The sequence below is a fragment of the Ictalurus furcatus genome, chromosome 9, assembly GCF_023375685.1.
Source record: "Ictalurus furcatus strain D&B chromosome 9, Billie_1.0, whole genome shotgun sequence".
NCBI lineage: Eukaryota > Metazoa > Chordata > Actinopteri > Siluriformes > Ictaluridae > Ictalurus > Ictalurus furcatus.
This window is the reverse complement of record NC_071263.1, coordinates 21,981,971-21,999,470: the sequence shown is the minus strand read 5'-3', so window position 1 is coordinate 21,999,470 and position 17,500 is coordinate 21,981,971. Positions and strand designations below refer to the sequence as shown.

Genomic DNA, 17,500 nt, shown 5'->3' with positions numbered 1-17,500 from the left:
GTCTAATTGTGCTGTGAAGTTTGAACCCATTTGCTTCTATAAAACAACCAATGGATCATATTTTAATCCTAGTTAGCATGCTACACAAATGCCAAGATATTCTGTGTTGGCTGACCTGTAATTAATTTATTGAAAATCACTGATGGGATGTTGCATTGTCCTGAATCATATCATGCCTGGACATTGTTGTGTAATTGGTCTTGCAAGGTAAACCATTTAAACAAGCCATTAAAGAGGAATCAAGGCTTCACAGCCAGTAAAGTTGAAGTGACTAACATTGACAGCTTATTGTTTTCATGCCTCCATATGTGCGCTGGAAAAGCATAAGGCATAAACCCAAACTGAGGGACATGGACCGTAATGAGCCGTGTTGTGTGCGGAGGGAAGATTTGCTCTCGTCTTTGTTTAGGGACTCATCAGTTTTCTGTAGCAGAGGGAAACGGCCTGGCAGTGTGGACCGGCTGCTTCTTAAGCCCGTTATCTCTCTACTTCACAGCAGCGCTACTTTGGCGGAGTTCAAAGCCCCGAGTGAGGCAGGACATTAATTAGCTGTGGCAGGCTAAGCGAAGTGCCGCTGTTCTGCGTGTTCAGTCGAGGGTTACACACAGGTTTGAGTTGAGAAGCTACAGCACCCCAGTCTCGCTCGTTCGTGTAGGGTGCAGTTGAGATTCCCTGATAGTAGGTTAAATACAGTGGTGCAGAAATGTGCATACACACATACACAGTCACGGTAGCACACACATCTCCGCTCCAGAGACCACGGGGCCTGTGGGAGGCACTGATGCCGAGAGCAGACAGTCTGCAGCTCTGTCACACACACAAACACATTCGTACAGCGAGAGAGAGAGAGAGAGAGAGAGAGAGAGAGGAAGCACGGGAGACCAATTTCAGTCTAGTGAAATCACTTATACAGTATACTACCACCTCATCTCTCGCTTTCCTGCTATCTTTCTCACACACACACACACACACACACACACACACACAAACACACACACACACATGCTAACACACACACATGTGAGATAGCAGTAGACTCTGGACTCGATGCTCTTCACCAGTCTCTATTTCACCACTCTTCCTTTGTCTCCGTGTGTGTATGGGTGGAGAGCTGCAGGCTGTGGATGTGAGAGACATGATGCTGAGGGTAAGCTCCACTCCTCCATCACATGCACTCGTTCGACTCTTCAGCAAAGCAAACGCTATGACTCACATAGCTCTCCCCTCTCTCTCTCTCCCCTCTCTCTCTCTCTCTCTCTCTCTCTCTCTCCATCCCTCTCTCTGTCTGCTGCTCTCTTCCGTGGCATCGTTTCTTCTGTGGCGGCCCCTATCCTCGCTTTCCCTCGCTCCGCCTCATTGGTGCTGCCCCCATTCCATTTCTTCTCTTTTTTCCCTCTTCCCTCCCTCCCTCTGTTTCTCTCGCTCTCCTTCACTCGCTCTCCTCCGATCAGCTCCAGGCCCATTGGTTGCCTGCCTTCAACCATTATCTCTCGCTTCCCTCTCCCGACCGTCTCCGTTTCTCTGTCTCTCCCTCCTCGCTCCCTGCACGCCCATCAGCTTTCAACTCCTAAAAAAATTATTTGCATTCAGGAGGAGAAAGGAACTTTCCAGCATGCGCTCTCCATGAAATAGTGCGGGTGAGAACGTGTGCAAGAGAAGACAAGACGACTCTGGAAGAAAGCAAGGAAGACAATCAGGGGCGATAACAACAAAAAGTTTGAGCGAAGACACCGTTTCATGACTGGTGGGTCCTTTCAGTTTTTCTTTAGTTCTTCATTGTTTATTCTTGAATGCACTGCCTTGCAGAAAAGATCTAAGATCTCTTGTACATAATCTAATGTATATAATCCAAGTGTTATAAAAAAAATGCATGGTTTTAGATTCCACTGAAGACGTTTCTGTCTTTCGTAGCATCTTTGACAGCTATTCACTGTTGTGTTATGCTAGTCTTCCTACACTAGCTCACACTTTCTAGCTCATTTTCCATTTGACGTCTGAGTCTCGTTGTACTCCGTCAACTTTCTTCCCTGTAGGGAGCTCTAGAGAGGAGTGAACTTGGCAGTAGATGCTCTCAGGTCAAAGCTCTTTGTGCATTCTCTCCAGAAGCTTCTGTGGGCTTGGTGATGTTTGTGCAGTAGGTCACCACAGCACTGTCATCTGTATGCTTCAGTGTGCCACTTATTGGTCCCTGCAGTGCAAACGGGGGCAGATTTTGATTATTCCTTTATTGCTTTGGGAGTTTGCAACATGTCTGTGCACAATGAAGCAGCTTTTGGGAGGGCTGAGGGTAAATAAAACACTTTCAAAAGTAAACACTGCCTTTAGAAAGAGGAGCAGTTGTCTACATTGATGCTGGCTGGTTCAGTCATTGAGGTATGACATTAATAATTCCCCCCATTTTTTGACTGTCAAGCTCAAATGTAATAAATACAATAGCATTAACATATTCATGTTATAATGCGCTTTTTAATAGTATTTGAAAGTTGTTTTGGTTTCTTTTCTGTGTTTTCAGTAAAAAAAAAAAAAAAAATGGACAGTTCACAATTAAAAAAAAAAAAGTCAAGTAAGTAAAATGCAGCACAGGGCAAGTGATGAATGACTCTGTTTACAGTAAGTTGCTTATAAGTTTACGAACTTATCAGTATGCAAGCTCCGATTCAGCACAAATCACGATTCTCCTGTAAACTCTAAGTTGTGTTTGAGCTTTATCTCTGAACAGCTCTCTCCCATATCTGTAACTTAATCTGCAGGATGTAAAGTGAAGTGTTGTAATCTGGCCATGAGACAAAGTGCACTTTAGTGAGTGCTAATGGTCCGTGTAGGGCTAGCGGTAAGCACTTGGTTGCAGTGTGAAAAGGTCCTGTGCATGGTTCTGTTATGAGGATGAATTCAAAACAAACTTTCAGCAGGACCACTTCTACTGTATGCAGAGAGAAAAGCAGACTGAATGTAGATCAGCCATGTTCACAGGAACTTTAATAGAAACTGGGAAGTTGAAGATTAGAAAAAGACCAGATGATGCCCAGTTTCATTGAGATTGTACCCACTGTAGCTTCAGATTCTTGTTCTTGGCTGACAGGAGTGGAATCCGTTGTGGTCTTCTGCTCTTGTCGTCGATCTACCTGAAGGTTCAACATGTTGTGTGTTCTGAGATGCTTTTCTGCTCACCATGGTTGAAAAGAGTGGTTATTTGGGTTATGATAGCCTTCCTGTCAGCTCTAAACCAGTCTGGCCATTCTTCTCTGACCTCTCTCATCAACAAGGCATTTCTTCTATCAGAGCTGCCTCTGACTGGATGTTGTTTGGTTGTTTTTTTGCACTGTTGTGTGTACATATCCCAGGAGATCTGGAATATCTGAAATACTCAAACCAGCCTATCTGGCGCCAAGCATGCCATGCTGATCACTGAGGTCACATTTTCCCCCATTCTGATGTTTGATTAAACATTTACTGGAGCTTCTGACCTGTACCTGCATGATTCTATACACTGGATTGCATAATTGTGTTAATGTGAATGTGTACAGGTATTCCTAATAAAAGTGGATGGTGAGTGTATGTAAAGATGGACATTTATGATTACGATGGACATATTTATGATTATGCTGGGTTAAGTCAAGACACTTCAGGTGAATTTTTTTTATAACAATAGATATTGATATTCTTTTTTTTTTTTTTTTTTTTTTTTTTTTTTTTTTCCATGGAACTTGAAGCTTTATCTAAATTAAGTGGTTTGTTTACATTTGCATACATATCTTTTTTATGCTACTCTTTAGATGATGTCAGAATTAATATGTTTATTTTACTTTAACAGACTTTAACAGAAATATTTGTTGTTGCGGAATAAATTCTTTACTGTTTAACCAATACATACCATGCATTGTTATATATTTTTCAGTATAAAGTCTAACTTAAGGCAAACAACTATCAAGATTTCGGAAAGATTCTCTATAATATTCTTTTATATAGGAATTTAGATGAACATGTAAAATTTCTTGAAGGCAGGACATCTAGAAACAGATATTTGGTTACGAATATGAAAAAACGAAGATTTTGAGAAAAATGTAAAAATAAAATAAATAAATAAATAAATAGATAGATAGATAGATAGATAAATACATAAAACCCAAAAAGGTTCTGGTTAGTTAATAAGTTAATAAGTTCAGTCTCTCCAGGAATTAGCGATTTTGCGTTCCCAGAAATTAACGCATAATCAAGGAAACTCCGCAATATTTGCATGAGCTTGCAATGTTTCAAAGTTACATCAGATTTTCTGTAGATTTGGGCCAAGATGCGTCATGTGACGTCATCACAACGGTCATTAAGCCAAAGCCCCCTTCGATTCATGTGCATCGAACACGAGGACAGCTAAAAGGTCTCTTTTACCAACAAACATCACTGCAGAAAGATTGTCAATTGAAGTAGTTTTCCACCAAAAAACACAAAAAACTATGCAGACTGCATCGCAAATTTTTCAAAAAAAAAAAAAAAGCCTCAGCAAATTCAACAATTTTTGACCGAAAATACATAAATACATAAATAAATAAATAAATACATAAATAAATGATAAAAAAAAATCACAAAATCCTGTATGGACTGCATACTGTTTTATGATGTTCGTAAGGTTTTACATCTATCAGGAAAAAGTTTTTCAGGGATATATGGCATGGCGTGATCATGGCGAGTGGGTGGAGCTTAAAGAGTTGTTCAAAAACAGTGAAATTAGCATGTGTCTGCTGAATTATCATTTCTTCCTGTACTGTCTTGTCAAATTACAGGATTTTACAGTAATATGTGCAAAAACAAATACAGGGACATGACAGGCTGATCTCCATTCTCACCATACAATCCTGTATGACAATCCTGAGTTGTGGGTGAAAAAAATACATCTACCTGAGTGTAGGTGTTAAAACAGTAGTGTAGAAAACAACATGCATCCAGAAGTGTGCTATAAATAGACTCCATAGCAGCAATTCTCTGTTTCTTGTTTTGTTAGGAACTTAAATTGCACCACAATATAAGAAAATACTATCAGATATTTAAGACAGATGTTTTAGTTAACAGACATTCTGAGTGCATTAAGGCCACACTGCCTTGAATTAAATTGAGTAGTGAGATGAGATGTACAGTATGCATTTCTACAAGTTTTATTTATTAGTGTCATTGTTGCTGACACACTTAATATGCTGGAATCCTCCTTTAGGGCTTTTTTTTATGCTACAGCTCCGACCTAAAGTGTTATCAATTGTGTTTGTGTAAAAATCATACCAGCAGAAAATTGTGCAATTAGCAATCGCAGTGGATTGTTTACGGCGAATGATTGCAAATCTTATTTTATTAGAATAGTTCATTATTTTGACGTGACTGGCGGCATGGCTCGTTTTTCTGATAGAAAACTGGATTCAACATCCACAATCTGTTCATATAAACTATTTATTTTTGTTTGTTCAATGTGTTTAGTTATTAATTGATCTAATTGTGGAAACTAAATCATCATCTCAATTGCAAATTCATATGAATTGGCTTAATATGTACACATTCAACTTAATTCATGTAAAAAAAAAAGTTATGTGCCTTTATATTTGCATGAAATCAAACAAAATCCAACCATACTCATAAAACATCATACAAATTATACATTTATCCTGGACATATCTTTGTATGATCAACATCCTATGACTGGCAACTAATTTGAGATTTTCTATAAGAGTCGGAAGGTTCAGTTGGAAACTTGACCTTATCGATGTGTGTAGCTAATCTGATCAGACTGAGGCGTAAGGACGAGCTGCTTCTGGCTGAAATGACAGGCTTATCTCACGCTCTTGTTGAGCATGGGAGAGCGCCTCACACCTGCTGAGTGTGTGTCATGCTGGAGAGACAGAGCAATGTGATTAAATTATGTAGGGATAGCCCTCCGTCGCTGTGACCTGAGTGCTAGAAAAACCCTCCCATCTCAGGTAACACTGAGAGACTGCAGTCATAACACACTCTGCCAGACTGAGGGAGGAAACACGGGCCTGGCTCAATAGCACATTCTTAACTATAGAGGATCTGGTTGTGTTTAATCACAGTCTCGTCATGGAATGTATGTAGATTGGCATGTATAGTGGGTGACTTTTCAGGTGATTTGTGTTCTTTTCGCTTTCTTCCTTTGCAAAAATCTTGCTTTTGCTCAACAATTCACAAGTATTCCTGGCACTAGAGCTGTCGGATTTGAGTCTGGTCTTGGACTCGAGTCTGGTTTTGATCGGTTTTGTGTATTGACTTAGACTTGTCTCAGACTTATTGGCATTTGTACTTGGACTTGTTTCCGTCTTGGGCATTGGTCACACTGAGTATGGTCTTGGTCTATTGTGCAAATATCCGTGCTCAATAAAACTCCTAGATGTAACCCAATTATAAGCATATATCTCGTGATGACAGTGATGATTTGATGGTTTTCAGTCTTGATCTTGATTCATCTTGCCGTCATTTGGACTCGATCTTGTGTAGTCCTAGTCTTGGACCTGACAAGGGTGGTCTTTGTATTCATGACTGTTGTCTAGTTGCCTAGCCACTTGAGACCAAGGTGTACAAGAGGTTCAAATGGCCAGTCAATTTTTTATATTATTACTGTTCATGTGTCCTTCACTTAAATCCCATCTGCAGAAAGAGTACACATTAAACATTTAATTCAATGTAATCTTATTTGAAAAGCGCTTTTAACAATAGATATTGTCACAAAACAGCTTTACAGAAATCTGGATGTAGATTTAGATCCACAGTGGCCAAAACACAGAGGTTGATAGCAAGAAAAAATTCTCTAAGACACCATGAAGAAGAACATGAAGCAGAAACCTTGTGAGAACTAGACTCACTAGGCAGTTCATGCTCTTTGGATGGTGTGATTATAAATCATTATTTAAAAAAATAAATAAAGTAACTGTATACAATAAGGTCAAACAGTACTAAGTGTGTTGAAAAGATGTTCAGTATTCAGTATTGAGTAGATATATCACAAAGGCACTTGTAGGAAGTATTACCCAAATTATGGACTAAAAATCAAATCTCAAATATTATTATCTAGCAAAGATGAAAATGGTAGAATTTGGTCATGACTTGATATAGGCATCTTGTAATCTTAAATAACGGAGTGTTTGGCTTCCTGAGTCAAAACACAGTAGAGCACTTTAAGTCATTAAACCTGTGAAAGGCTGGAAATAAGGGTGGCTCAAGACTCAAAATCAAATGATGGAGTGTCAATATTTACTGTTCCAGTGGGAGGGAGTGGGTTATCCGAGCTCAGGCACTGATACTGTCGGTTTCCAAGCATGAAGGCCAGATGAGTGATTGAGTCCAAGCTTTCCATGCACACCCTTAAAACTTCTCCTCTGTCCGTTCTTCCTCAACAAAAGAGAGCCGTCGACTTGATGCCACTCTGCGGAGGGAAAACATGATGTATATCCACACGGCACGGACAATTAAAAATCAATCTGGACTTGGGTGCGGGGCTATAATAGGAAGTGCAGAGAGCGGAGAGGAGGCTGATTAATACCCGCTCTCACCTTGTGCCATAACAAGCCCCCACAGGCATTCGGCTCACCCGCACACACACACACACACACACACACACACACACACACACAATAAGCTCACCTGTGTTGGCTGCCACCACATTCCCAATCACACAATGCCGGGAAACAGTGGGATTTGCATGAGTTATCCGCTCTGTGGCCGTGTGATAGCAAAGTGCTGAAGGGTGAATCACAGCAAGACTTTTACTGGTTTGGAATTCACAAACACAGCCATGACCAGCGCATTTCTAAAGGTTCTACATATATTTCTACACTCCTGTATGACTTGAGCATTCCTGTGAGTATGGCCTTCTTCTGATCAATATTGCTGCTGAGCTTTATTTCCTTGTATGTGCTCCTGCCCCATGCAAAAGTGTCACATGAACTTTACATTAGAATAGTCACATGACTCAAAAGTGAACTTTTACATGTGCTTTTATTCTCATGAGATTTTTTATTTAAAAAAAAAAAAAATTATTTATTTTTACATTTTCATGTTTTCATGTTAATTTTTCATATAGGACATGTCATTTTATTTTACCATATGATTTTTGCCATGATTCATTGATTTTCATATGTTAAGGATTAATGTATTTTCAAGTTTTTTCTGTGATTTTTTTTTTAAATATGATTTTTGTTAATCATTTGGTGATATTTCCACATGAGATTTTTCATGTGATCCATTTACTGTATACTCAAATGTGATTGTTACACAATTTATTTCTTTTCACATTTTTTTTTGTCATTTTTACACATGATTTGTTTAACATATTCATTTTTAGTGATTTTTTCATATTGTTATCGTTATTGCTTTTAGCGATTTTTTTCAAATGTTATATTTTTGGTCATTTTTACATGATTCGTTTATGTCCACATGTGATTTCTACAATTGATTCATTTTTTCAACATTAGGTTTTTGTGATTTTTCACATTATTCAGTTACATTCACATTTCTTTTTTTTTTGTGATTGTTAAAATATTATTCTTCTATTTTCACTTGATTTTTAAACGATTTCTTTTTTTAAGCATTTTTAACATGTAGGACATTCACATGGGGTTTTCTCACATGATTCATTAAGGGTACAACATATTGAAATGCCCTTTCACATGATGTAAAATTGTAGGTGATTTTTTACTGTAAGGAATGCGAGGCCTTTAGTTATAAAGATTGCTGATCCGTTTTAGGCAGTGCTCCTGTGCCTCATTTCAAACTGTGGTGCTGTGTGGAGGATTTTTCACATCCAAAGTTGTTATCACCGGCTGTGAGCACACAGCCCTGGTAAAAAGTCATGTGACCTGCAGCCCCTATTATCACCACATCATGAGCATGGCACGCAGCCATCGGCTTCTCTCCTGCCAGCCTCACACATACTGACATCTGTCATTAGCACTCAGCTCAGACTCTGGCACCGCCATCTTCATCTACAATTGCTGAACAGACTTGTCTATTATTTTAGTTCTGCACCCCTATTTTCTTTTCCCCATCCATCCACACCCTCCAGAGGGGAAGAAGGCACTCGTGAAGCCATAAAGACATCACAGGATTCTTTAGAAATCCTCATTTGAGAGTCCCAGCTGGATTTTTAACCTCCTCGTTTTGGTGTCGATGACATTTGTGGTGCGTGTCTCAGCGTGGAAGAAAAAAGCAGAGAGAGGGAGATACAAAGTGAAGCAGAGGCAAAAATAATCCTCCCCAAGCAGAGCTGAGAAAAGCAGCGCAATATTGGAAAATGATTACAAAACACACATCCATTATTCATCAGGCACATTGGTGAGGGCGCGTGTCTCTTATTTATGCCTGCTCTTTAAATCAGTTTTGTCTGTTTAAATCAGTGTAAACTGTTCCGGTCACATTTCTGCAATATTGTCAGAATATTTCACTGCCTAATGGATAATTGATAATGGCAAGTGACGCTGGACAGGGGCATGAACATAAGACCACTTGATGTACTTTACAAAAACCTTCACTTCTTGAACAGACAAAACTACAGATGGTGTATATCTTGTGCAAAACAAAATCTATCCTTGAATTACGATAGTTACAGTGCAAAAAAAAAAAAAAAAAAAAAAAAACCAACACACTACAATAAATAGTTAAGCATTGATAAATAGTTAAATAGTTAAGGCCTGGATTGATTTGTATGTTATGTTTTGCTAGGTCTTACATGGATTGAGGCAAATGTTGCACAATTTGCAGGTGTTCAATATTACAAAGAAAGTTTTATTGTTAAAAAGATCTCTTTTTTTGTACTTTGGAGGCAACTGGCTGATATCAATAATAAATGTTGTTTGTGTTCCTTTGTCCAATGAAGCTGAAGCTGTAATATTTTGGATCTAACTGAACATTCAGATGAATGAAACATTCCAAGCACTGACATATTTCAGACAACAGTAAGTGGAGCGCACTTATTGTTGATTGCATGTCTTTTCACAGTGTCAGAACTTTTTTTTTTTGTTGCAGGCTAGAACGGCCTTCTAGGTGCGAACAGGATTACTTTTAGATATTGATTCATTTCTGCTCTTATCATTTGCCTTTCAGGGATTTTTGACAGCTGCATTTCGACATTTGTTAAAGTGACTCATTTGCCACCTGGCTGACCGCAATCATTCGCTTTGGTCTCAAAGTCTCACAAAGTCCTACTTGATACACTTTGGTGAATTCGATGCTTGAATTCTGTATAACGTTGACAACCCAGAGTGCGGTGATTAAGTTTCCAAAGCATGACAATAGTCTAGTCAAGAAGTTTGCTTAATTAGACAATAAATGTGTATGCCTGGAGAGTGTGGATATATGTGTGTGTGTTTGTGTTTTGTACAGGCATCTCAGGCTGCCCTAGATGACCTGCAGTGTCCAGACAGAAAGGTGTAAGCAGGTGCTCTGTCATAAGGCCAGCTAATGAATCAGTTTATCGCTTCCCTCCAGGGCAGCAAAGGGCTCATGTTCTGCCCTCTGCCACTGAGTCAGCTCTCCTGACTGTAGACCTGAGCACTGGAATACACAACAAAAACAGAGACATTTGCACCCACCGCGCTTTGGCTGTGCGCTCTGACAGGCTTGCAAACACTATCTTCTGTCTGGAGTAGATGGCAGATTGTATAAAAGATATCATACGGTAACACAATTACCTGCACAGAGGAAGTAATCTTATATATACACACAGGGCATCCATACAAAGCAAATATCAAGTACCAAAATAAGCCCAAAGCAGACAGAGAGAGAGAGGCACGTAGATGAAATAGAGAGCCAAGGGTGCATCGTCAGCGGTTTTTGCAGGAGGAGGGTGAGCCCGCCAGGTGCAGGCCGGAATTGCCCTACTTACAGGAGCTACTGCTGTCCTCCATCACACTCCCACTGCATACTCCACCTCCACACAGTCAGCCCTTTTGTTTGCCCTGTAGCCCCGAAAGAAATTGAATCCGACACCACGTTAAACAACACTGACGTATAAAATAGTAAGAATTCAGCTAGCCTTCCTTCATGCATGAAAGTAGTCCACCACAAATATAATACAAATGCTATTATTAAACTTTCAGCCATTTTGTGTAATTTTATTACTCTAATCTTAGATATGCTCTTGACTCGTTCGCGTGTTCTGTCCGTTCTCTGTATCCTCTCTGCCCAAACCGAGATAAAGGTGCGCTCCTCCTCGGCTCTGACCCACTTATTTTAGCTCTGCCCAACATTTTCTGCTATGTTCCGTTCCAAAATAGCTCGGTACAGCAAAGCGTGGCGAGCTCATTTCCGTCTTGCGTAAGACACTAATCATTCCCCTGCCTGAGCCGAGTGTTGAGAAATTGCACTCTGTGTTAGGAGTTTATGGACAAAAAAATGGCAGCAATGCAACACAAATAGGTGGTTAATTGTGCACGGAGAGAATTGAGTATGAAATAAGTATTGCCACACAACATTTTCAGGGCAAGAAAGCCAGGCTTGGTGTAAAGAGAAAATACAGAATCTCCCATTTGTATAGTTTTGACATTATAAGTAATGTTCGCATTTTAGAGCTCATTACTACTTGGCATATGCTTGCAGAAACGCAAAGCCAGATGTGTTAGGAATGGTTGCTGTGAGTTTTGAATAACCGTGGAGGTTTGTGTGAGGTACTGCGTAATCATGTCAAGATCTTCCTGGAAAAACTCTAGCAGGTTTAAATCCCATAAAAGCTTTGGATCTCTTATGTTTTCCTCACCATGTATAGATGTTCTTAATGAATATTTCATATAGCTGTCTTCAGCAGACGATGCTTGAACAATGCTTCACAATCCCTTTGTTTTTTTTCCCCCCTTCACTAATGGCAGTAACACTATCCTTTAAAGCCGTTTCTGATTGCAGGTTTTAGTTGCTCTGTAGTCAGGATTGTGGTGAGACATCTCCAGCCTTCGGCTCTCGGGTGTCGGTGTACGAGGCAGTGGGTCGACGGGGCTCTGGCCGGATCTTTTTAAACATGAAGGGTGCACTGTGTATTGATGATTAACCACTACCTCTGTTAAAGTACATGAATATCATGAATATATTCAGTCAACCATAGATTATGCTAAAAAACAGATCATAACTAGCTATACTAGCAGAAATAGGTGACTGAAATGAAAATATAAGGAAGAAGCTTTTATGTAATTGTAACTATAATTGTAAACAGGTTTATTAGCACCATTCCTCCCCTTTTTCAGCCTTTCATTGCTCCATTATCAATTATATGGTGAAACATCATGGGGCTGAGTGATATGTAAGGAATAAAACATAACAGGGCATGCTGTTAATGGAAAATAATCCACAATGGGGTGATGCGATACAGATTTACATGAACAGCTTTACTGTTACCACCCTGAAGTTGATCATTTGCCAATAACAGCATGACCTGAAGTGTTTTTCTCCTTTCATATCGCAGAGATCTGCCAAGAATTACAATTGTTAAATGACCGGCACGTAATGCTTCTTTCGACCGAGTAAAGTTAGTATTATGAAATGTCCACAAGAGAAGTTATTTTCTGTTAGCACTTACTTTATAGCAACTGTGAACAGTCGCTTCCTTCGCTTGAGGTTAATCAAACAAAATGGCAGTTTGTCCTTTTACCGAGAAACTAGAAAAAGTTCTCTGTCTTGAAGACCTTCCCATGGCAGAAAACGTACCTGACTGTTACAAAGAGACTCATTTTATAAATAAATGTCCTTACAGAAAGCGTCACCATTAACAATTAACATCAACAATCATACATTTTTCTTGTTAAATAATGTTTTTTTTTAAAAATCTGTTTATTATTAGTTTTAGATTATGTGGTGTCTGTGATACACATTGCTGTCAATGAGCCATTAATAAATAAATGATATGTATTAGAACAAGCACATTTATATAAACCTGTAATTTGCCTGGCAGCCGGAACTAATATCAGATCCACTGTTATAAACAACCTTTTGACCAATCGGATTTGAGAATCCAACACAGCTGAGAATTCACTGTTATTTAATCCTTAGAGTTTAAAATTCAGCACTGTTTTATAAAATGAATTCATTTTGATATGGTTAAAAATTATCTCACCACAAACACACACACAAACAAATTCCTGAGATATTTTATTAGTACTTTAGTAACACTTACTATACTTTTCTACTCACAGTACCTGATTTTTCATTTCACCGCAAGTTAAATACTGTATATAATTGTGTACGTGACAAGCAAAATCTTGAATCTTGATACTTGAGATTTATGTACCAAATGTTTCAGTTTCCTGTATCATGACCTGATATTTCTGCTATATTGCCCATCCCTAAGACATCGCCAATATTCAATCTGCAGTTTTTATTTTTAAAATGCTAAAAAAAAAAAAGTTCATGTATCATACAGTAGGCAGTAGACTATACATTTTGGCCTAGATTAGAGAACACGGTCTTGTTGTACGGAGGCATTTTGTTGACTATCCGTCCTGTACAAATGCATTTTATGGCTGACTGCTCCTGCTGTGACACTGCGGTGGTGGAGGCAGTAGAGGATGTGGTTCCACCCTCTGGTACTGCTGGTGTTGGTTGGCTGTAAGTGTCAATCATGTGTGTGCTGCTATGGTGCTCCGCTTTACCCTGCATGGCTTGCGTGACTGCAGGGCCACACCTGTCATGCAGAGTGTGTCTGTCAGAAGCTGATACTAAATGACAGTCTCTCTCTATGTCTCTCTCTCTCTCTCACTTCGTCTCTCTCTTTCTCTCTCTCTGTCTGTATGACTCACAGTCTGGCCTCTGCGCTGACCTCTTGATGCCTCCACAAGCTCTGCTTGTGATTTAGGACAGCACGCAACACATTCATATGACAGAGTGCTTTAAAAATACTGTCACTGTAACAAAGAGGAAGATTGGCTGGAGTGTTATATCTTCTACCATAATGGATCACAGTCATATTCATATGTACAACACAGTTATATGTGTTTATCTTTCCTATTTGAAGTGCTATACATTGTCAAAAATCTTGAGTGAATCTTTTCAGTTGGTAATAATTAAAAGTAGAGATGGCATGATACCACTTTTCTTTTCCAGTACCAATACTGAAACCTTGAGTCTCGGCTGATATTGATTCCCATCCGATATTATATATATATATATATATATATATATATATATATATATATATATATATATATATATATATATATATATATATATATATATACTAAGCATTAAAATGATTTAGTATTGAAGCGGTTCACATAAAACTTTATAGCTAAAAACCTGACTCATATGAAACAGCAGCTTTTTAAAAATTCTGTTAAACTCAAACACAAGAATTACTTACATTACAAATAAAAATAAATATAATAAACTACAACATTTAAGTATAATAAAATCAATCTTAACAAAAAAAAAATTGATGAATGTTATATTTGTTAGAGTATCAGATATAATCTGCTCTTTTTTCTCTGATATTTGAGCCACCGTGTTTTGCTGTTATTGGCCCGATACAAGTTCTTTGGTATTGGATCGGTGCCATCTCTAATTAAACTGTTATTTTGCTCAGAAGCCTTACTTGTTACTGTGACAGGATATGTGACCATGTTTGTGTGTGACTGTGTGAGTATGTGTGCGTGTGCGTGAGTGTGTGTGAGTATGTGTGTGTGTGTGTGTGTGTGTGTGTGTGTGTGAGTATGTGTGTGTATGTGTGTGTCCAAGCCCTAAGTCTTCACCATCGCATCCAGACTCACATGAATAAGCAGAGCTGCTCTGCATGTATAATGAAGCGTTATGTTCTCTGCTGATAATAGACAGAAACAATGTTTTTAAAGGCGAGCAATGAATTCCTGATGAAGTGTGAAAAGACTGATTAAAATGACTGTGATGGCAAGCCACAATCATCTGTCGCTCACTCAGAATGGAGGAAGAGAAGGAAAGGGAGCATCCATGGATGCCGTCCATCCTCGCTGAATGGCAATGATGTGTTTGGGCTCTCTCCGCTCTGTAGCTGTCTCTACGATTGTTACTGGGTTAAACAGAGACTCCACTGCAGTGTCTCATACTGTATTGTGGTGGAAGACTTGTCATTGGCTTCAATAGGAGTTATTTGCTTTGCTTCTAAAGCAGGTGTTCGGATCTTTCACATGTATGAGCAGTGGCGCAGTATTTCATTTTGGTATTGAGTCATTTTGGTATTGAGTGCCTTACTTTGGCTAAATTGGTGTAATCATTTATTTTAAATCTGTGTACTAATCCATGGTATCCTTTTCAGTTAAAATTGCTGGCTAGTGAGGCCATTAAAAGCTGTTAAGGGAACACAACAGAAAAGTAAGGAGACTTTAGTGGTACGCACTCAGAATATTTAATTTTTTTTTACTAAACTACACTTGTTTTTGTTATTAGAGTGGTTCCCTCAAGGGTAGACGTTTTTACCTTTAGTGTGTATCTTTTACCTGGAAATGTGCATCTAGTGTACTGGTAAAAAAAAAAAAAAAAACTCTGAAAGCCAAATAAAGGTACAATAGGGGTCCTTAAAGTAGCTTTGTATACCTAAAGGTTAACTACATTCACATTATCATGTAATATATATATACACTTTTAGGAGAAAAGGTGTACCTTTGAAGGAACCACAACAATGACAAGAGTAGAGTGTTGGCGTTTTTGATTTGAAAGATTTTTTAAATTTCTTTTTGCTGTTAGTTAGATTTGAATGTCTAGTCTAATGCCTAGGTAATGGTATCAGTGTTGGTTCAGGGGCTCTGGATCTAGTCCTAGTGCATTAGAAGAGCAGTTATTGTTTATTTGTTCCCAATGAACAAATGGATGCTTCAAATAATATTATCTTCATGCCATGGCAGTAGAGCTATTCCAGAACTAAAGGAGTCTTTGGAATCTCCAACTGAAAATAGCCAGAAGAAGTGATGATTTAAGGACCTTGGACAGCTCCTCTGAGTCATTGCTCCAAATGGCACACCATTTTAGTACTGATCTTCGACTGCACTAGTGGTGGTGGTGGTTTGTATTGAATCAAGAGACAAAATATTTCATAATAGACTGTGCGTATTGCTCACATTCCATGACCAGTTTTATTCTCTCAGCGAAATCTCTGGATCAGCAGTGCAATACTTCTTTGTTGTACAGTAGTGTGCCCTGCCAGATGATGCTAACCCCATAAACAAAGACTGATGAGGACTCCCTTGTGTTGTCTTTGTCTCTGGTGGCGAGGCTTTATGTGGCTGGTTGGTGCCAGTCTCCTGCCCCTGATGCCCTATTTACCCTAAGGGTGATCTGGCAGAAATTCAAAACCCTGGCACCAATCTGCTCGACTCATACTCTCCAGTCGTCTGTTGGAGACTCATAATTGCAGCTTGCTACACATTACTGGAAGAGAAAACAAAGAGAGACAGATGTGCGTATATGACAATTAACTCCTTCCCTGCTGAAGTGTGACTGGCAGCCTGTGGCATGATTGAAGGCACTGCCAGTCCCTGTTTTTGATTTTTGCTATTCTGCCTCCTAGGCATCTAACAGCTAAAAGGGCATACCCTGGGTACGCATACCAATGTGTGGCACGCAAAGTCCTATGTTTGATGAGTGGGGACGTTTTCAAAGCATGGCAACCCATCTCTACATTTGGAGAAAAGGCAAAAGAGAGAGAGAAACAGAGAGCAAACAAAGAGCAACACAGATTGCATCTTTAATAGCAGAAGCAGACAGTGGGTTTGACACTGAATATAAGCAAGCTTCCACATTTTCAAAGGCAGCCTTAATGAGCAAAGAGGATCCTCTGAAGGGATTACTGAAGGGATGTGGCTCTGTTTTATCTCTGTGCAGGAGTAGGAGAATAAACACAATAGCCAGGAGACTGTTTTTTGTGTGTGTGTGTTGTTGTTGTTGTTGTTTTACAGGGTCATTGTAGCTTTGTAAAACTACCACTACCAGTGATTATGGAGGATTTATACCTAATGACTAGTGGCCTCGGAGGTGGATCTGCTCTCAGATGTGATCTATGTGGAAATCAAAATAGGGAATTCAGGGTATGCTGGTTGCCAGAGAACCAGTTCTGCCAGCTCAGCCAGTTTGATTCTCCTCCATTATTATACGCAAATTATCCCCACATGGGCTGCTTCCTCTTTCACACTCGATTATACATAATTTGATAAACCCTATGTCTCATTATAGACACAGTGTATGTGAATTTACCTGTTCTTTTCAGTACGGACAAAGACTCTAGTAGATATTTTTACGCCTTGGCAATTAAAACACTTGACTAGAGCATGTGATTCAGTGAGGGTAGTTTGTCTACAAGACACATGGAATTTACCATGCACTTTTCCAAGAATGGTAAAAAAAAAAATAAATAAATAGATAAATAGATAAAAAAAGAATCAAAACTAGGTTGGGGAAAAGGAGCTGTTTTTCCATGCTGAAGACTCACGGGAAGCTTCTCAGGGAGAGAAAAATGGGACAGGAAGGATGTAGGGGAAGATGGGTTGATGGGGATATCTTTAACTGTATG

The 17,500-nt window shown here is 39.1% G+C and overlaps 1 protein-coding gene across 1 annotated transcript in view; it reads left to right on the top strand.

Annotated features, from left to right (window-relative positions):
* The first annotated feature begins 1,347 nt into the window (after nucleotides 1-1,347).
* Nucleotides 1,348-17,500, top strand: part of myt1lb (myelin transcription factor 1-like, b) — a 114,413-nt gene continuing 98,260 nt past the window's right edge. The window contains exon 1 of the mRNA XM_053632407.1: nucleotides 1,348-1,744. The gene's annotated coding sequence lies outside the window, so the exon portion shown is untranslated. The remainder of the gene's footprint in view (nucleotides 1,745-17,500) is intronic.